This window comes from Phocoena sinus, chromosome 19 (genome assembly GCF_008692025.1).
Source record: "Phocoena sinus isolate mPhoSin1 chromosome 19, mPhoSin1.pri, whole genome shotgun sequence".
Lineage (NCBI taxonomy): Eukaryota > Metazoa > Chordata > Mammalia > Artiodactyla > Phocoenidae > Phocoena > Phocoena sinus.
This window is the reverse complement of record NC_045781.1, coordinates 56614690-56636414: the sequence shown is the minus strand read 5'-3', so window position 1 is coordinate 56636414 and position 21725 is coordinate 56614690.

Below are 21725 nucleotides of genomic sequence, written 5' to 3'. Positions count from 1 at the left end.
GGGGCAGGAGCGACACGCACGTTGGTGGACAGCAAGCTGTGTGGGCCACACCTGGGGCAATAGTAACAGAGAAAGAGCCCCGAGGAAGGGGCCCCGGTTCCACACGATACCCCACCCAGGGGGTTAATCATCAAGCTGGGGCTCAATACAGACCCGCTGACTGAATGGACAAAGGAATAAAGGAATGAATGAAGAAAGCCAGCAGACCCTGTCAAGTCCAGGGACCGTTTCCAGGTGGTTCTGGCTTTTCGGAAAGCATTCTCAGGACGGTTCTCCGGTTGAAAAGGAAAAAAGAATTGGCTGGACGACGATGCCATTTTCCTCTAAGACAGTGGAAGGAAGCGTTTGGACTCTTGTCCAGGATGTCCGGAGCTGGGCGGATGGATGCCTCTCCCCGGCCAGGCTCCTTCCCCGAGGCCGTGTGTTTACTTGGAAGAGGTCTGTTCCCGCTGGAAGACAGGTGTTCTGCGTGCTGCCGACACGGATGCGCTTGGAGACCCGGGTCCTGCACTAGTTGGGCTGCCTGGAAATTGATGGCCTTTCTTGTTTTTTCTGGTGGGAACTGGGAGTTTCCCAGCAAAAGGTAACACAGCCTGTGGACTATTATTTCCTGAGAAGCCCTGGATTTCCCCCCATATTAGTCATCGGAGAATGTATATTATTTTAGCTCTCGGACTCAGACTTGGAGTTTTGAGCACTGGAGGCAGAGTGGAAAATTGCCTGCAGGGCCCGTGGCTGACGACTTAGGAAAGGGTAGCTCTCTTTTCCTCTTCTGGAGGCACAGACAAGCCTCTTCCAGGTCCGGGACTTGGCGACCTTTCAGAAGTGATGTCCAAGCCCTGGGTCTCTTGCGGGCTGGATGGGGCGGCGTGGGGGTGGGTAGAGAGACGAGGCTCAGCCAGTACCTGGTTCACAGAGGTGCCCAGGAGGGTTAGAGGGCTGATGTAGCAACCACCTGTGGTGTGCCAGACACAGGTGATGCCCCGGGGAGGGGGCAGGTAGGCCACTCGGCTGTGGATGGCAGGGGAAACGGAAACGTACACGCTCGGAGGAAGCAAGAACACACGCCTTGTAGAAGGAGTGGATCCTCCAGGATGGGGGGAGTTTTGCAGATGAGAGCAAGACATCGGGATCAGTGAGAGCAAAGGGCCCCGGGGCCGGAAAGGGCAAGTGTCTTCACTGAGCTGGAACTGTGCCCCGGCCCCCCTTGCTCCCCAGCCTCCGGCCACAGCCCTCTGAGCCCAGCCAAGTTGCTGGCTGCCTGGGTGGGAGGCCCCGGGGAGCGCTCTGCCACGGTGCTGCAGGCTGGGAAAAGACAGTGAACTTGAGCGTCCCCCCCTCCCCTTTCTATGGGAGAACGCCAGGAAGAGTCGAGGGAAGGCAGCACAGGGGGCCGGGGGCTATCGGAGGCGACCCCGCCGCTGCTGGATGGTGACCAGCTGTGGGACCGGCCAAGTGCAGCCCTGCCAGGGCCCTCACTCCAGCTGGGCCCCTGTAGTCCTCCCAGCCCACTTCCCATCGGTGGGGGCCCTGAGGAGGCTCTGAGCCGATGTTGCCTTCTGGGCACCTGCCCCATGGTACCTGGGAAAATCCTCCTGGTCATGGGTGGTCAGGTGAGGCTTGCCAGGTGTTAGAGCGAGGGCGATGGAGGCAGACTGTCTGGGTTCAGATCCCGCTGTCATTTCCTAGCTGCGTGTCCTTGAGCCAGTCCCTTGTGAGCCTCAGTTTCCCCGTTCGTAGCCCAGGAAAGGCAGCAGCATCTCCCTGATAGGGTTACGGGGGTTGCGTAAGAGACACTTAAATGCCGGGCACACTTGGGCCGTGGTTTTAAGCCTTGATGAGATGATATTTTGGGGTCCCTCTTCCGTGTCTGATGCCTCTCACCTCTTTTTCTCTTCGTGGCGCCTCTTCTCTATTTACTTCTCATTCCCTCTTTCTTCTCCAGCTCTGTCTCCTCTCTCCCCAAACTCACGAGCCTGCTCCATGTAAGCTTCCTCTCTCAGAGGACCTAGTGACAGCATTAAGTGTTCCTGCCACCTGGTCGGAGCAGGGAAGGCGTCAGGAAGAGGGACCCCGCTGGCCTCCCCCAGATACCAGGTGCCAGATACGCCCTTCATGTTTGTCTCCTGAACTGCTACTCGGTTCTAAAGGCCCAGATCAAAAGCCCCCTCCTTCAGGAAGTCCTCCCAGACTTCCTCGAGCTGCCAGCGGCTGCCTCTCCTGGTCGCCTACAGCCCCGGACATCAGTGTGAAATGCTGACGCCCCGAGCTTCCAGCTCAGTCGGGCTCCTGCCTTCTCTTCCTGTGGCTGAGACACAGGCGGCTCTCAGTCTGCTGCCTGGTGAAAACCTGGCTGAAGGTGGGGCCACAAGCTCCAGCTCTTGGCAGTCTGTGCCAGTGGGACACCGGAGGCTAGATTAAAATAACTACTTAAATATTAAGAGGGACATACCGGTAAATGAGTCGTGGAAACAGCAAACATGAGGATCCAGCATGAGGGTTTGGGTCTCTCGTCTCCTGCCCGCTCTCCTGCATTCCAGCCCCGTGTAAGACCAGACCTTCCCCGAGAGCAGCTGCTTCCAATGCCAGCACCTTCTTTCACTCCTTGTTTCCCCTGCCATTATTTTCCTTGTCACTCTGTTCCTCTTTTTCCCTGGGAAACTTCTTCAGATACAATTTATTATTTGTTGAGTACACATGATCCGCGGGCTAAGTGGTTTGCACCTTGTAACCCTGATGCATTCCGGGGTTGCTGTGGCCCCGTCTCTGCGCGAGCCCGCTCTCCAGGAAGCATCGTCTGGCTGCGGAAAGTGATCCAGGAAAAAAGGAATTCTAACGTTTATCTCAGGCGTCAAGCGACTGTTCCTGTAAAGGGGCAGATAGCAAATATTTGGGGGTCTCTGTCACAAATCATGCCACCTCAACGCCAAGGCAGTGGAGACAACCGTAAACGGATGGGCGTGGCTGGGCTTCAGTGAAGCTTGATTTACAAAAGCAGGTGGTGGTGTACTAGCTCCTGCTTCCCATGCATCTTTTTTAAGTCCATCACCTGTCCTCCTCAACAGCAGCACATCTCATAAAACATTTCCCTCCAACCTCTAACTCTCTTCGGAGTTTCTCACAGGTGAGACCCCGAAGCCCTCCGCCCAGCCCCAGCCTGCATAGTTTTCCTTCCCCATCTCTCTCTCTTTCACCCTTTCTCCTGTCTTTTCGATGCACATCAGGTTGGCCTGGCTGGCTGGTCTTTCCTGGGATTGCGAATGGCCTTGGCAGGGGAGAGGGAAGTAAGGTAGGGTCCTCATCACCGGTTATTAACCCATCTACCTCCCTCAACTGTCTCGCGCCCTGGACGATGATTGCCATTTTACAGAGATGCAACGGAGGCTCAGGCAGCTTCCACCTCTCGCTCAAAGCCAGGCTGTGAGTAAACGGTGGGGCTGGAATCCAAACCGGGTCTGCACGATGCCAAACTCCTGTTCCCAGCGGCCGTCCACCCGGATGCCCTGGGTTCACGGTGCCCACTCCTCCCTGTGGCCCCATCGCCTCTTTCTCTCCAGCTCCATTTCACGTGTCCACTCAGGGAATTTGCATCTGGGGCCAAAGCATGGGCATCAGTGACAGTCAAGACCCCAATTCTTCCTGGGAACCCCCCCCACCCTTGCTATAGTATCTACCCAACAGCAACCAGAGGCTGAGGAGTTATGGCTGGAAGGAGCGGGTAACGAGCCCATGGGACCCAACAGGCCACTCGGCAGGTCCTAGGTCTTCTGCTAAGCGCGCTGCGCTGAGAGCTGCTTTGTGTTTGCGTTTGCCGTGTGCGAGCCCCGTGTGCTGGAAGATCCTCCCAAGGTCCCTGCGCAGTGACTCCATCACCCTGTCTTAGGGGTCAGGGCTGAGGCTCAGAGACGCGAGTAACCTTCTCAACGTGGCACAGCGGGGTTCTGACCCGCCCCGTACACTGCCTTCGGTTACTGTATTGGGTGAGATAGTGTCGCCCCAAAATTCATGTCCTACCCAGAGATGTGAACTTATTTGGATGTAGGATCATTGCAGATGTGATAAGGTAAGATGAGGTCATACTGGAGAATATGGGCCCCTAATCCAACGTGACTGGTGTCCTTATAAGAAGAGAAGAGACGCAGACGGACACACCGAGGGCAGACAGCCAAGTGATGATACAGGCAGAGACCGGAGTGATGTATCTGTGGGCCAAGGAACGCCAAGGATCGCTGGAAGCGGAGAGAAGGGCATGGAAGAGACTCTTCCCTGGAGCCTTCAGAGGCAGCGTGGCCCTGCCCACGCCTTGATTTTGGATTTCTGGCCCCAGAACTGTAAGAGAATAAATTTCTGTTGTCTTAAGCCACCCAGCGTGTGGCATCTCATCAGGACAGCCGGAAGAAATGAACTAAGCCGCGTTACACAGGATCCGGTGGGTCCAGACTCCGGTCCACAGTCGGTCCAGCCTCCAGAGTCGAAAACCCGAAGGCCCTGGTGGAGGCCAAGGAGACAGGAAGGGCCTGGAAGGTCAGCTGAGGGCTGACGGGAGTGGGTTCTTCCCCCAGTATTTGCAGACTCCAGTTTCCTAAATACTCTGGAGACCTCGTCGTCACCCCAGGACTGAGGCTTTGTCCACAGTCGGCACGGGGCTCCTCTGAGGGCCCCAAAGGACCTGACAAGGTGGACGATGCGGCCCAAGCTCTCGGGTCCCTGCTGCATCATTTGGGCCCGAAGTGGCTCAGTGCCAGAGCCCCCAGGTTGGGGTCTTCGGCCTCTCCTGGCAGGTCCCATGGTTGATCATGAGACTGAGAAGGGGGGCAAGGAGAATAGGAAAGAAAGACGGGAGTCAGGAAGGAGACAGAGACGGGAGAGAGAGACGGAGAGACAGGAGAGGGAGAGAGACAGAGATGGGAGAAAATAACAGGAAAAAAGAAGACAGGGCTTGAGAGAGAGCTTGGGACAGATGGACAGACACTCGGACAAGGAACAGATGTTGACGAGGAGGCAGAGGAAGAGTCAGAAAGACAGAAACAGAAAGAGAACGAGATAGGGAAAGGGGCAGAGGGAGGAGATGGAGAGATAGACCAACAATATAGAAAGAGGGGAGATAGGAGGGTCACGAGGAGGAGGGTTGGGGGATGCTGCAGAGGGCCCGTGCTCAGCTTTCTGGACCGCATCGTGCCCGGGGCAGAGCGTGGCCTCAGACCCAGCCCGGAGAGGGCAGGGCAGCGTGAGACAGCCACTGGGCCAAAGGGCACTCAAAGCCCCAGCCCCCAGAGCTGCGGCTCTGTGCGTTCCTGGTGGGGCGACGTGAACTCCCCACCCGACAGCGGGACATGGTTAATGTTCTCAAGTCCATGGGCCGCGGCCCTCGATTTTAATTAGGCATTCAACTGCAAGGGGGTGAGGCCTGCACATTTCCCCGCAGATCCAGCTGCCAGCTTTATCATGATCCCCAGCAGGACACTGCAGAGAGATGGCTTGTATGGAAGAGAATGAGGAGGAGCGCGTGTCAGAAGTCCCCCAGCCCAGCTTTTACGGGATTGGAAAGAGCATCTCAGCTTGAGAAGCTCCTAGGGGGAGGAGTGCGCGTTACATTGACCAGAATTCACCCCTTCAGAAGCTTCCCTGATTACTTTTCTGACACGTGGGGACCCCGAGGGAGTGAGTTACTATGTCAGGGCAGTCTTGGCTGCTTGCAAACGTCAGGAAGCCTAACTCAACCTGGCTGAGTTAAAAACAGAAGATGGGCTCAGTGACCTGAGAAGTCCAGGGGCATGTCAGCTTCAGGTCCAGCTGGATCCAGGTGTTGTAATTTGATCAGCAACTGGCCTTCGCTCCTTCCCTCATCTCTGAGTCCGTCCTTTTTTTTTTTTTTTTTTTTGAATTGTATTTATTTTTTTTTATACAGCAGGTTCTTATTAGTTATCTATTTTATACGTATTAGTGTATATATGTCAAACCCAATCTCCCAATTCAGCCCACCACCACCCCCTCCCCGCTTTCCCGCCTTGGTGTCCATACATTTGTTCTCTACATCCGTGTCTCCATTTCTGCCTTGCAGACCAGTTCGTCTGTACCGTTCTTCTAGATTCCACGTGTATGCGTTAATGTACGATATTTGTTTTTCTCTTTCTGACTTCACTGTGTATGATGGTCTCTAGGTCCATCCGCGTCTCTGCAGATGACCCAGTTTCGTTCCTCTTGATGGCTCAGCGCTATTCCATCGTGTGGACGTGCCACATCTTCTTTATCCCGACACAAAGCGCTGGAGTCTTCCTCCTACACCCATCTTTAACGCAGGTTCTGGGGACGTGTCTGAGATGTGGGGTGGGAGTTGTCAGGGTCATGATACAGTTTTCTGTCTCTCCCTCGCCCATTTCCTTCTCTCCTCATTCTGGACTTTCCAGAACCAGGAACCGAGACTCCCAGCTTCTCCCCTCAAGACCATCCCTTCTGTTGGCTGGGCCGGGGTTGGGGAAAGCCCCCTAGTTATATAGTTGATGCAGTTATAGTAACTTTAACAGTTCTTGTCTACTAGATTTATCATCTCCGTTATTTCTAATTATTTTTGATGGATTGATTTTCTTCTTATTACGGGTTATATTTTCCCGATTCTTTGGATACTGGAAAATTTTGGATTGGATGCCAGATATCGTGAATCTTACCTTGTTGGTTGCCAGATATTTTCTTATTCCTATTCTGGAATATTCTGGAGCTTTGTTCTGGGACACAGTGAAGCTGCTTGGAAACTTGATCCGTTCAATTTGGGTCAAGAAGTGACCCGTTGCAATAATCATTTGAGCCTCCGGGATGTACACAATCTGGGCTAATTTTTCTTTTCTTTTTTTAATGGAGAAGATAGGCAATTGATTGATGTTTGGAGACTCCTATGTGTGTGATTCTGAGCTGTTATTTTCAGGTCAAGAAATCGGTCTGTGATGGGTATCTTTTGAGCACTGGCTGAGCTCATGACGTGGGGGTAACTTCTTTTACGGTCAGCAGTAAACCTAGTCACAGCCATTTTTCCTCTACCTGCTACGGGCACGGTGCCGTCGTAATTTCCTTAACTGTCACCGAGCTAGCACCCACAGCCGTCTTTTGGCACATATGTAAGTATAAGGCATGGCTTCTTCCGTGAGAGGTGGATAGGAAGGTTGGCCTCGCTCGTGGCACAGAATGCTCCTGGGCAGTGGAAGATGTTGCCTGACAGGTGCTTTCAAACAGGGCTTCGGAGACAGGGAGTTCACATCTGCTCCAAGAAAGGTGGGACCTGTTGTCGCTCCGGGGTGGTCCCAGCGGCGCTGTGTATAAAGCAGTTATCACACACCTGAAGCATTTCTTCACCCCAAAGCCTCTTCGAATCTCACAGGGACCGTCTTTTCCTCGGCTGGTAGCTCTTTTCCTGTCTGTGACCCGTGAGTGAATCCACCCCTCACTGCCTCCCCACCCTCCCGCCGGTCTTAAGGTTGTCACTTTGCAGATGTGGAGGCAGGCTCAGGGCTGGGACCTGCAGGCTGGCCGGGGGAAGGGGCGAGATGGGAGTGCGGCTGCCTCCGGGGCTCTCTCCACCTCCCATCCTGCCTCCCTTCAAAGTGAGTCACCAGGAAGCCGGCAGCCAGAGGGCCAGGAGAGGTGGAGAGAGCCTCGGTCCCAGCTGCACGTCCGTCAGATGCAGTGCAGTGAAAGATCACTTGGCAAAAGGTGAGCCACAAAATTAAGCTACTCAGAGCACACACACTGCAACCAAAAGCATTGTCTCGGAGAAGCAGAGCGTCTGCCTCTCCAAGCTGGGCTCGGTTATAGGCCCAAAGGAGCCACCATTGCCCGTGCACTGGGCTCAGGACCCCAGGCGCAACCAGGGGCCACCTCCTGGCCCTGCCCTCGTCCCCAGCCCCCTCCTGTGATAGCGGCCCCCGGCCTTGGCTCTGGGGGGCCCGCGAGGAGGACGCCTGCTTCAACTGACACTCTGCCCGGAGACCACAAGTTTATGAATCCCAGAAGTTTCACTTGCTCAGGTCAGGAGCTGAGCTTGGCTGCACTTCGAGAAGACATTTTTCTCTGTCAGGCAATAGAACGCAGCACAAAGACGCCAGCTGTGAGGCCTCAGAGCCCAAGTCTCTAATTAAAACAGTGGAAAATTAGATAACTTCACAGATTCATCACTGCCGCCACCGGCTGTCAGAGGAAAGGCTTCGGGGGTCACTCCCACCTCCAGTTTATGTGCCGACGGGGTCCCTCCACTTGGCCTGCGTGTGTGTGTGCGTGCGTACGTGTGTCCGCGTTTTCTCTTCCTCTCGTTCTAGGCTTTCTGTCTTATCTTCTTCTTTCTTTTTGTGCCCGTCCATAAAATCGACAGAGTCTAGTGGTCGACCAAGAAGAAGGAGTTTCCTCAGACAGCGATCCATCCATCCACTCCCTGAGCTGAGGAGATGTTACTGTCCAAGGTGACCTCACGTAACATCTCGTTTAATTCTCCCAATAACCAGGAGAGGTGCTTCCATCAAGTCTGTCTTACAAAAGCAGAAACTGAGGCCACGTAAGCCTGCTACCTGGTCAGGTGACCCAGGCGGAGGCTGAGCTGGGGCTTGAACCCAGCTCTGTCCTACTCAGAAGACCTTGCACCTCGCCCCTACCAGGCCTGACCCCATGTAGACTCTGCCACTATTAAGTGTCCAGCCCCGTGCCAGAAACCCAAGGGATGCACACGGTGGGCGCTGTGATGGCTACCATTTATTGTGTTTCAGAGGCATAGTCTGCTTTTCCTCACCCAAAGCAGCACGGGTTAGGTAGTATAAATATTCCCATTTTACAGGGAGGGAAACTGAGGCCTAGAGATTGGAGCAGACAATATGGGCCAGCTCCTAGCTCTTAACCCTTACCGTTCCCAGCACCCAGATCTCCTCTGGTCACTGGAGCCTGCTCCGCCCCGCATGTTGGCAACCCTAAGTGCTGGGTCTCATGCCCCGGGAGCATAAATACCTGAGCCCCCTCGTGTCAAGCAGAATAATTCTGAGTTGTGACCTGTATGATTCCACAGGGGTTCACAACCTGGGAGTGGCGATAGTCAGCGAGCGCACAGATCAACGTGTGACGTAACGTGAACTAGCGACGCATGCAGCGAAGAAGCGGAAAGCAGGGTGGGGGCTGCCAAAGATGGGGGTGTGCTGGTCAGGGAGGGCCTCTTGGAGGAGGCATTTATTGGTGTATGGACCTGAAGAAAGTGAGCCAAGGCACCATGAGGGGACTGGGGGGAGAATGTCGAGGCAGGCAGAGCAGAAAATGGTGGTCGTTATCATCGTCATCATCACCGTCATGTCTATTACCACCACCATCAGCACCATCACCGTTCCAGTTTCCAATTCAGCTGGTCTGGGGTGGGGCACGGTGGCGTTTTTTAAAGCTTCCCAGGTGATTCTAATGGACAGTCAGGGTTGGGAGCTACTGTCCCAGACTGAAACACCTTATCGGCAAGATTTCCTTTTAAAATTCCGTACTCACAGAAACTCTAAGGTTGATCTCCTCACCCATCCCATTTTACAGATGGGAAGACAGACTTAGAGAGAGTACAGCCTCGAGCAAGGCCACAGGCCCATCGGCTGTGTGGTGTCCGCGGCATCCCGGCACTCACCCTCTTAGCTATCACTCTACATCCCATCGAGTCAGCAGGACCTTCAGAGCAGAATATGTGCCCAGGGAATACCTGTGGTTGGGCTGAGGCTTGTTTCCGATCCAGAGCCCCCTACTTCCATCCCAGGACACGTCCGCTCCCCACCTGTGCCCCAAGTTAGCCTGCTGCCTCTCAAAGAAGAGAGCCATCCAGGGGAGGCCATAAAATATCTAAAGGCGACGGTATCGATACAGGCCGTGGTCGCTGTTTCTCACATTATTGAGCCCCACTTGGTGTAACATTCTAAGAAGCATCTCTACAACTGTTACTTTGCAGCAACCATACAGGAAGGCTGCCAATTATTTCCCTATTTTTTTCACACGAGCAAACCTGAGGCACAGAAAGACTAAGACGCTCGCCCAAGGTCACACAGCTAGTGAGTAGCAGAGCCAAGGTAACGCATAAACATAGCCTTACAGGGACCCCCAACTCCATCTTCTCCACCCCTCTCCTCACACCCGCTTTTGAGGGAAGACACAGCCTGGAAACCAAGGCTCCAGGTCCGAGCAGTGAGGAGCTGAGGCAAGTCTGTCTCTGAGCCTCAGTTTGCGGGTCTGTAAATGGGGGATGATTTGCGTGCTTCCTCTGCTCTTCTCACACGGTTGCTGTGAGACTAAGGGAGAGGCAGTGCGGCCACTTTCCACGAACTTCCCTGCGCTCTGCACCTCTCACCCCGTTTCGTCTTGTCGTGTACACGAATGTGGCCAAGGCTTCTCAGCTCAGGGTACCTTTCAGCCCCTCAGCTCCCCGCTCCCGGCTGGAGGAGGCCTGAGAACAACCTTTGGTCTTCAGGAGGCCTCTTGGTTCATGCCTGTGCGCAGACTGGGGCATTCTGTTGCCCTGATCTGCCTCCCCATCTCACAGCCGCCACTCGCCCCCAGGCCGGATGGCGGGACCGGTGGGCACAGAAGCCAGGGCAGGAGCAGGCTGGGGGTGGAGGCTGGTAATCCAGACAGGGACGGGTCCAGAATCAGAAGCCCTGGGAGGGACACTGACTGAAAACGCATGTTCTGGAGCTCGGCACAGAAGAGGCTACGGGGAATCTGTGTTAGCAAAGTTCCCCAGGCAATTTTGTGGCCAGCAGATTTGAAACCCATTAATTTAATGTTTGTTCATCCAACAAGCATTTATTGGCCCCTGTTCTGCCTGCGGTGTGCCCAGAGTTCTGGGTGGTTACGGGGCCAGCTCTGGAACTGCCGTGTCTGGGATCGTGTCTGGATCTTTCATACTTTGGTGGGTTATTTTATCTCTGTGGTTTGTTCATCAGTAACAATACCAATGGCTAAGGCGCATTGCCAGTTCACTGCAGGCGGTTATGGTGGTGTGCTGGTAAACGCTCAGCGGCACGCTCTCTGGGGGGAGAATTCCTGATGTGTAGCATCTGCCGAATGCCATGGTATAAATGCTCTCCTGGCGGCTGATCTCCAGCTGTCACTGAACACGGGTGGAGCCGGGAATGCTCACAGCTACTTGGCGTTTCCTCCATAGTGATTCAATAGACATAAATCACCTAAGAGCAGATAACAGTAAAATATAGTAAAGTAATTAGGAAGTGGTGACTTCTTAGTGTTTATTACCTGTTTTTAATACAATTTATTCCAAGTGTCCAGAATTTAATTTTTAATAGTGGCACACTTTCAAATTTGATTAAAATTTAATAGTTAGTGCTTGCAAGCTGGGACATGTTGGTTCCAGTGGTCCGCAGGGTGGCTGCTGTGATCATTCCCCAACTTACAGATAAGAACCCCGGAGCACAGAGAGGTTAAGTAACGTGCTCAGGGTTGCAGGCTGAGCCACTGGGGATAATAGCCACCCCATCTCCTAGGTTATTTCAAGGATTCATGCATCGGATGCATTTAGATGAACGCCCAGAACCTAGTACATGCTTCGTCAACACTGTTTGCTGTTGTTCTGTTCCTACAAGCTGGGGATCCAAGTGCATCAAACACAATTTCTGTCCTTGATGAACTCACCATACAGGGGGGTGAGACACACACCTGCAAGGCATAACAGAGGCATCTACAGCACATACACTGCATGGGTACAGTGGAAGAGTTGATCGGTTCTGTTAATGGGACCAGGAGGACTTCTTGGTGGAAGGAATATTTAGGCTGTGTTCTGAAGGATGAGTAGGAGTTCGCCAAGCAGTTTAATGAGTCAGGTGGCTAAGCCAAGTCACCTGTCTGGCCAGAGGAGCCTTATCTCCTTTTGCTGCCCCATTCCCCTGACCCGTCTTGCCACGAAGGTTGATGCAAACATCATTCCCAAGTGGAGGCTCAGTGACTTATCTGGAGAGGCGAGTCCCTCACACCGTCAGGTCTAACCTTGCCTGGGCTTGCCTGGCTGCGTCTCCCAAGGAGGCTTCCAGATTGAGGCAGTGAGCCTGGTGGTTACAGGTGGTGAAATCTCTGGGTTTGAGTCGTGGCTCCTCCCCTGACTTTGTGATGCTGGGCACACTGGGTAATCTCGATCCATCTCAGTTTCCCCATCCATAAAGGGGGAGCCATGACTGCTCCTACCTTGTCAGGCCACACAAGAGACACGAGACAGTGCCTTCCTACTTAGCACAGTGCAGGGAACAGAGAAAGTGTTCCAAACAAGCCAGCCTCAGAGTGTGGGCCAGCCCCGGCGACCGTGACGGTCCACACTGGCCGTGCCTGCAAAGGCTGTCGGACGTGTGAGCCCGGTGAGCCGGGTGGCGCGTGCAGGACCAAGTAACATCCCTGGAGCTGCAGAGCCCACCCAAACCCAGCCCTGCAGGCCCCGCGGCCAGCTCGGTGTGGGCGTCAGGAAGCCGGTGGCCGCGTCAAAGCAGGCTGTCCCCGTGCCCTGTCCCACGAGGTAAAAGCATGACGGGTGATGCTGCCTTGCAGCGGCCCCACCTTGCAGCCCTTCCTTTGAACTCTGACAGCAACTTCACATGTGCCTGTAGCTGCCAAGCCAGCGTGTCTGATGTCCTTTCCGGCTTTTGTAATGTCACTTCCCGTCGGGGACGGGGTGATGTGTTATTGATGTAGAAAAGTCACTTTCTGGCATAAAATTCCCCGACGTATAGAACGTCAGCACGAAAGGACCTTCTGGTTCGGATGTGAGCAGTTCAGCTTATTGGGCCTTTTCATTTCTTTCTTTCTTCTTCTAAGTTGGCCACTTTGGGGATTATCCGGTTGGAAAAATGTACCTGTGGAAATAGGATCACCAAGGGGAAGGCCGTCATCTTCTAGAAATGCTCAGTTCCTTGGAAATTAATCGTTGGTGGATTTCATGTGAGAATCAAACGTGAAGAGACCAAGAAATCATAAATGCAAAGCTCTTGGATCTTTGCCGAGTGGTAGCTTTTGCAGTGACCGTGCTACAGTATGACTAATATAATTACTAAAACATACTCCAGTACAATATAATATACTATGATATAATACGAGCAGTATAGAGCATCAGCAGAGACTTTTGTAAAGGACCAGAGAGTAAATATTTCAGGCTTTGCAAATTGTACCGTCTGTGTCGCGCTCACTCAGCCGAGCCATTGCAGCAGGAAAACAGCCACAGATGATACCCTGAGGAACAGGCGTGGTCGCGTTCCAGTTCAACTTTATGTGCTCTCATGAGAAATCTCCTGTTTTCGGTTGTGGGAACACAGTCTGGCTGTGGTCACAGGCACCCCTGGCTTGGGTGTCAGAACAAGTTAAATGAGAACCGTGGCTTCACTTCCCTCCGTGAGAAGTGAGACCTTTGGGAAGTGATTTCACACCTCGGAGCCTCGGTCATACCACCTGTAAAGTGGGGGTGAGGACGTCGTGTGAAGCACTGGTTTGCAGGGAAGTTAAAGAGGAGATGCATGTGAGATGCTGAGGACGGCGCCCGGAGGAGGGGGTGAGATCATGGGCGCCGTCCTGGTTGAGGATGACGAATGACGACGACGACGATGATGATGATGGTGGTGATGGGGGATCTCCACGGGAGGAGCAGGGGCCAGCCCTCTAGACTCTACCTTGCTGCTGACCTGGGTGACCTGCGCAGATCTGTGGCCCTCCCACCGGGCTTCAGTTTTCTCACCTGGCAGGTAAGGAGGTTGGACTGGTGATGCCCAGGATGCCTCTTCTCTCAGTGCCTCTGGGATCTGCAGGTCCCTTGAGGACGCCTCATCTCGCAGTGGGCACTAGCTAGACTGGTGCTGTTCTAGCCACTTCACCCAGGGGCAGAGCAGGGAGTCAAGGGCTGCAGTCACCCGAAAACCTGGACGGCGTGGGAAAGCCGCCATCCCACGCTCTGCGAGGCTTCGGCTAGACACGCCTTCATTCACTTGTCCGTGTGTTCCTTCAGAAACTCTCGGGCGTCTGCTGTGAGGGGTGTGATGCCGGTGGGAATGAGCAGGTGAGCTCACCGCCCCTAAGACTCACTGTCACGGAGACCTCCGCTGCGGGGAGAGTCTGATCTGCCTGTGGTCACGGCAGTGGGTTGAGTTGTATCCCCAAAAGATATGTCCACGTCCTAACCCCCAGAACCTGTGATATGATATGACCTTGTTTGGAAATGGGGTCTTCAGAGACGTAATAAGGACCTGGAGATGAGGTCACCCTGCATTTAGGGTGGATCCTGAATCCAAGGACACGTGCTTGTAAGAGATGCGGGAGGAGAATACACAGACACAGGGAAAGGCCATGGAGGACAGAGGCAGAGACCAGAGTTGTGTGGCCACAAGCCAAGGGGTGCCTGGGGCCACCAGAAGCCGGAAGACGCAGGACGGACCCTCCCGCTAGAGCCTCCAAAGGGATCAGGGCCCTGGGGGACACCTTGATTTTGGACTTCTGTCTTCTAGAGTATGAGAGAATACATTTCTGTTGTTTTAGGCCCCCAGGTTGTGGTCATTTGCTGTGACAGCCCCGGGACACTGATCCCGTCACTGAGCCAGGGGCTGCTGGGGAGAGCTGAGCCTAGATTCTCCCTTGGACTCAGTCACGCCTCCAGCACGACGCTCTTGTCCCTTGAGGAAATGCCATCTCCCGATAAGTGGAAATGTTTTTGCAGTAGACACATTGCAGGTCCAAACTTGTTAATGAGGTTCAATGTCCTGTTTCGATTCCCGGGTCAACGCTGGTGCAGAAAGGGTGTTTCACATTCTGCGTGGTGCTTGGACCAGTGTGTTCAGCCAAGTGTGTGTCACGTCGAGAAGTGAGCTCTCTGCGTGTGTGTGCACGCGTACACGCACGCATTAAGTTTTTGTTATTCATTAGAGATCAAAAGGAAGTTTTTAAAAAGTTATAAAAGCTACATGATGTAATGTAAAATACAAGATAACACTGTGGATTATAATTAGTTAACTTCCCACGTTCTGTCTTTTTGTTCCATTTGTTCGTTCTTGTTTGGAGTTCAGTCTGGGCTTTATCACTCGTTCAGGTTTGGTCCACGAATCCTTATCAACTGTGTGCAGTGCCTTGGGGGAGCCCATCTGATTACCCTACTTTGGAAAATTGGTCTCTAAGCTTCGGTTTCCTCGTTAAAACATGGTGCCAGTACAGGGGACTCAGGGTCGTTGTGAAGATAAAGAAGCTGCTTTTTGGGGTAGGTACCTCGTGCCGTGCCTGCCCACGGAGGTGCCTCGTATGTGTCCTTCCCTGGAGATGAGCTACCGAAATGACGCTCGCTGGAAGCATCCTTCACCTCGCACTGTTGGGAAGTGAAATGTTTCCCCGTAGTTTTTTAGAGAATGTGATGTTTCCAAAGGATCCCCCTCCTCCGCTGCCCTCAAACAAAAGAAAAGTCAAAACCCAAACCCGCCTTTGATGAAAATGATTCTAACCTGGAGACAACATCTCAGGCCAGACTCGGACTGAGAACGGCTTGCCCACAGCTGATGTCGTCGCCTGGCAAAAGGGTCAGGCCAGGAGAGGACACGTGGGGTTGGAGAGCGGACCCTAGCTCCACGTGACCTGCCCCCAGACCGAGAGCGGCCATCTTCATAGAGCAGACAAGCCTCCTTGCCCGTGAGGATGCAACTTTGCTGTTGGGAAGGCATGGGGTCATGGGAGGACCCAGCTTTATCCAGGCTTGGATTTGGGTCCCTACTTGAGGTGATCACTTAACCTCTGTGAGCCCCAGAGTCGGTCTACAAGAACTTCACGATAAGAACCTCACGGGGCTGATGGAGGGACTGGACGAGACAGGAGGTGGTAGAGATGGTGACGGGGCCCCTCCCCTAGCCTAACGGAGCTGTGCAACGATGCCTGCCTGTGCCGTAGTGAGTTCTCCGTCAGGGGAGGCATCCAAGCACTTATGGGGGTCCTGCAAAGAGGACTTGAGCACAGAGAAGAGTTCTGCCCTGAGGACCTCGAGGTCCCACCCTTCTGCAATCTCTCTCACATCGTCAGGTACCACTGGGCAGAGCCCAGCTACACACAGAGCCCCAGCCTTTCCCCCGTCCCTGCTCCGCCCGTGGTGACAGTGACCCCAGGGCAGAGGCTACACGGCCTGCAACTGGGTCCTCCCCATTCACTCTAGAGCCTCTTCTAAACAGTGTTCGCTACTAGCCCAGAAATAAGCAAGTTCATTTTATAATATCTTATTTGGGTCGCTTTTAAAACTTGAGAGCCTTGCTTTAAAAACTCTTAATACCGGATCTCTCTGTTTTTATATCCATGGCAGTTCGCTGGGGGAGAGGCTCTCCACCGCGCCCCACACCCCACCCCGTTATCACACCCCCTCAGATCCTCAGTTTTGAAAGGTTTTTTTTTTGCTACCAAATGATAACAGCTTCCTCATTCCTTGCTCATCACACACACTTATGGCCACCAATGTGAGCATGAGATAATCAGCGCGACCAGTGCCAAAAGCAGTGAAAGTTGACCTTAAAGTCACGCTGATTTTGGTTCATGTACAATTTCTGTTAGGTTTTGTGAAATTAGGAAAATAGGTCCTGGGTCACCACCATAATCTGCTCAGAATGACGGAGCCGCAGCCTCCCTCCCTCCCCTCCATCCTCCCTCCCCTCTCTCTCCCTCTTTGTTCCCTCAGTTAGTCGCCATTCCTTTATCAAGCATTAAACTGGACAACCATCCCCTAAATCACCCACTCCTTTGTCCATCTTCAGGAAGCCTTTACTGGGTGGACCCTTCGTGCCAGGCCTGTTAGCCCCTGCGGGTACAGGAGGAATAGGCAATGTCCTGTCCTCGTGGGATGCTTTCCTGCGGATGAGATGAAAGGCCGCGTGGAGGAACCACCATTTTCGAAACGATTAGTCAAGGGAAATCCTGCATCTGTGGGAGGACACCAAGGAGAACTGACGGTACAGGGTGGGGTTTAGTTTGTTCCCGCAGCGTAATGTAGCCTGTCGGGACTCATACAGAAATCAGTGCCGGCAGTGGGTGTTGATATAACAGAAACCTAGAACACGCAGCATCCATTGGCTTAGCGGTCAGACAGCTGGAACCTGTGTTAACCAGACCCCCCGTCACTCTGACTGCAGCTGATATACCGGATGAACCCACAGACCTAGGGAAAGAGGTTGGAACACAGTGCAAAATACATGGTGATTGGCCACGCTTGGCAAAGCGTGATAAAAAGGGACAGGCTCCAGAAGGTGGCTCATTTGCGGCAAGAATGAAAGGGAATCAAAGGTTTGCAATATTGAAAAGCCAGACGCTTCTCAACATCGCAACAACAAAAAAAGCAAAGTCGAAAGTACTCAAAGGTCCGAGAAAACCTCTGTAACTGATTTTAACTAAGTTTCCTCAGGGCCCAGAGCAGACTCACGGTGTGGTACCCAGGAAGTGCTTTCGGTTGGACAAAATGACTCATGGCAGAGATTAATGGTGAGACCTTCCCAGAGAAGCCCACCCCTTCCAGGCAGCCCCCTCTCACACCAGAAAGAGAAGCACAGGAGACGACAAAGGAAAGAACTATGTCTGAGCAGCACATCCCGAAAGGCGCCCCGGGGCAGGTTCATTGGCTCATGGGACCCTCTGCAGGGAAGCAGGAGGGAGGCTGGCTGGGTTTTGATGAGGGTCACGCTGCCGGGGAGAGATGAGCTCTCCCACCTTCTACAGGCAGACTGTGGCTCCTAGGAGGGCATGCCCCGACACCCACTTCCCAGGGGGCCCAGGAGGAAGAAGGGCAAGGAGGAATCTCCCCAGGGCGAGAGAGGCCCAGGGGGCTTGGCCAGAGCCCATTCCCGCCTGCAGGGCGGCGCCCTCCTGAGCCGCCGCTAATTGTGAGCAGTGCCGTAGACCAGGTCCTTCTGGACGGGACTGCTGACTGGGGTTATTCTGACCCTCCTCCCCAGCCCCCACCTCTGCACATCAGGGGGTGGGTGGAGGGCTTGTCCCTTTAACTCAGATGCTCCGCCAAGAATCTCCACATCTCCTTCCGTCCTGCAGACCACCACGCGTCCCCCACAGATCCTGGGCTCAGAGCTGGGATCGTTCCTGGTGGGATTTCCAAGGTGTCTTGATTGGAGAGGGGTTGAAAACGTTTTTGTGTGGGATGGAGGGAAGCAGAGAAGCATCTGGGGACGAGAAGAGCGGACTGTTGAGACAGTAACGCCCTGCTGCTTTTTACCTACGGCTCTGTAACAAACGACCCCAGTGCTTACTGGTTTAAAACGGTTACTTATTATTACTGTATCTTCCTCTTTGGTGGGTCAAGATTGCATGCAGAAAAGATGCAGCGGGTTCGGTGTTTCTTCAAAGCGCAGGTGGAAGCCTTTCGCAGCTCAGCTCGGGCTGGGACGGCAGGGAAGGGGCCAGGTGGTGCATTGTGTCCCTTTCTGCCTGGGGCACTTGGGCTGCTGCAAGCATAACGGCCTCGGGGAAGGAGGACTTCTTACCAGCAATTTCAGGGGGACTTACAGTCCTCTGAAAGGCCAGGCCTGGAGCTGGCCTGGTGTCACTTCCGGACTCAGTTGTCAAGTCAGAAATCTACCCAGACTCAAGACTAGGGCCATAGGCCCTGCTGTTGGTGGGGAGCATGTCAAAGTGCCAAGTATTTTATAGGCTCCCCTACATTTCCAACCCCCCGACAGTCAGCTGCTGCCCTAGAGTTTTCCCAAGGTGATTCCGTGTAACAGGCGGCCCCAGCGTGGCAGTGGCTCCTGCCCTGTGCCGGGCTCTGGACTATGTTCTGTCTCCCCCATGGTTCTTTGTTCCCAAGATCTGGGTGGCAATAAAAGGAGTGAAGTACTGACACGTGCTACATCGATGAACCTTGAAAACACCATACTGAGTGAGAGAAGCCGGACTCAAAAGGCCACATGTATGGTTCCATTTGTATGAAACATCCGGAATAGGTAAATCCACAGAGACAGAGAGAATCGCAGTAGTGACTGCTAAGGGCAGGCGTTTCTTCCTGAGGTGATGAAAACGTTTTAAAATGGCCATGGTGATGGTTGCACATACATGTGAAAGCCATTGAATTGTGCGCTTAAGAATGGCATTGGGGGTAAAACTGCCCTTGATTCATGAAATAAAGGATTGACATTTTCAAAATCCACGGTATTCTCACAAGCTCCACTTCACCCTTCCTTTGGGCCACTGGACAAGGTGGGAGTCACGAGAGCTTGGGCTTCGGGGTCAGGGCTGCCCCACTCTGGCTGTGTGACCTTGGGCAAGCGTCTCTGAGCTTTCGCTGCTACTGGTAAAAGTGGGATGATAAGCGCACCTGCCTTTTGGGTGCCATTTTTGAAGCTGACATCCAATAGCCCAGGTCAGTTCTCTGAGCAGGCCTGGCCTGCAGGGAGCTCTCAGCACAGTGTTTGCCCTGCTCGGGTTGCTGTTGTATTGTACGGAGGTGAGTCCGGTCCAGAGAGGTGAGGTGGCTGTCAGAGGGCCTCGGAGGCTGGCCCTTCCCGCCCCCACTTCCACATTCCGGCTGCAGCCAAGTTGGGAAGTCGGCCCCCCGCTGATGGGACCAGCTGCATCTTCCTTGGGGTCCAAGTCGGGCTCAGCCGTCGGGCCCAGTGCTTTTGTGGTGCCGATGCCAGATCTCCAGCAGGCCCTGCAGTTGTGGTTTGGAGAAATAAATGACATGCTGATTACTTAATCCTAAAACAACGAGAGTTTTCTCTTTTTCAAGGGGCAATGACAGGAAGCTGGCAGGGTTGCAGAACTGGCCACATAAGTCTCAGGCTCCTTTCTGGGGTAGAGGGAGGTGTAGGTGCTGGAGCAAGATTGAGCGGGGGCTTGGGGGTGGCCTGTTCCCTGCGTTCTCCTCCTGGAGACTCAGCCACCTGCGTTTACAGCACCTCATGGCTGCAGGAGCAGAGACAGCAGAGCTGCGCCCACGCGGCCCCCGCCTCCCGGGTGGCCCTCCTCGTGCCGTGCGTGGGACCCATCCACCCACCCTCAGGCCACCTGACTCGCCTCTGGTCCCACCTCGCTAACCTGCCCCATCCGGTGATGCGGGACAAGGACGATTAGCGACATCGGCCTCCCTGCGGGGGACTGCACGTGCTGGACCGGCCCAGCTTTTCAGCTCTGTGCCCCTCGCCCCAGATCACAGGGCCAGCGGATAAGGGGAATCAGGAGCGATGACAGCAGGCGACCCGGGGGCTTCTAGCTCTGGCCATCTGAGTCCTGCAGCCGTGTGGCCGTGTGTGTGTGAGGAACTGGACACGCGTCGTTTCACCGGGTCCCTGCAGCCTTACCTGGAGCTGCTACCACCCCTGCCTGTTCTTCTCCCTCCCCTCCCACCCCACCGGGTCCAGCACACCCAGCGCCTCAGGCCCAGGCTCTCCCTGGCCCTGGTCCCTTCGGCCTCAGCAGAAATGCCACATCGCTGCCCTCCTGGCCGGCTAGGACGGCCCCTCACCCGTCCCTAGCCGCTCCCTCAGTGCAGAGATCGCGCCTTCAAAAGATGATGGGTCGAGAAGGCGGGGCTGTGTCTGGTGTGGGCTCAGCTTAACACCGCCCCCCTCCTCCCAGGGCCTGACCCAGGGCCCTGGCCCGGGAGCGGTTACCGAGTGAACGGTGATCCTGAGGATGTGTGTGGCGGGAGGTGACTCTCAAACCCTCTCGATCGTGCCCACAGTGTGTAGTTCATTTTACACTGGTGCCCTGTTCCTGCAGGCGCGATGAGTTGCAGGAAAGCTTCCCAAACAGTCCTTGCCTTCACTGACCCTTTCCTTTTCCTTTCTATTCGATACAATTTCATTTCTTGAAAAGAGCGCTGGGTTCCGCCCACCGCACTGATTTCCCAACACGGTGCAGAGACCCACAGTGTAAAGGACGCTGGTGTAGCAAGGTAAACGTGTTTAAAGCCCACCCCCCTTTCTCATTTTGTGTGGGAGCCTGAGGCCCAGGCACACCAAGCGACTTCTTAGGGCCTCAGGGTCAGAGCTGCTACTGCAGTCTCTGTCTTCACCCCCCCACGCAGCGTCCTTCCCGCCTCCCTGGGCTGCCCCGTTCATTCTGGGAGATGGTTGTAGAATCGAAGGCCGGACGGACTCTCATTTTTTCAGAAGGCGACTGGAAGCTCAGAGAGGGTGGGTAACTTGCCCAGAGTTGCTCAGCTGGAGAAGCGATGTGAGGATTCAGTTGCGCGTCGGGGCCCTGGGCCACGGTTCCAGAGGCCTAGGCTCTGTTTTGTATCCTTGTACCCCTTGGGGGTGAGGGGGTACTCTGTCCCCCTCGGGCTGAGTGACCCCCAGCGTCAGCCTCTCCCGGGGCTGTCCTCTGGGGCTGCTGGCTCCGCTCAGAGCAGCTGGGGGCCTTCTCAGCTGCGAAGGTCGCTGTGCCTGCACGGAGATCGCCGCGTCTTGGACAGCTGAAACGCTTCTGCTGATTGACAAATGAACTGGTACCTGAGTGTCTGGAGCAGAGTAATGACACCGAGTGTCAGCCCGAGGGCCAGCGGGCAGGCCAGATAAAAACAAGAGGCCAGGACGGTCTGGGGGCAGCCAGCCGGGCCCCGCGGGCTCAGTATCTTCCTGCAGGGCGGAATCAGTCACTCCTAACGCTAAGTCCGGGCACGCTGGGTGGTCCTGTGCTGGCCACTTGTCAACCCCCGCTTCTCCCACACCTCGTTCCCCTTCCTTGGGTCCTGCCGACGTGACAGTTCCCTCCCGTCAATCACT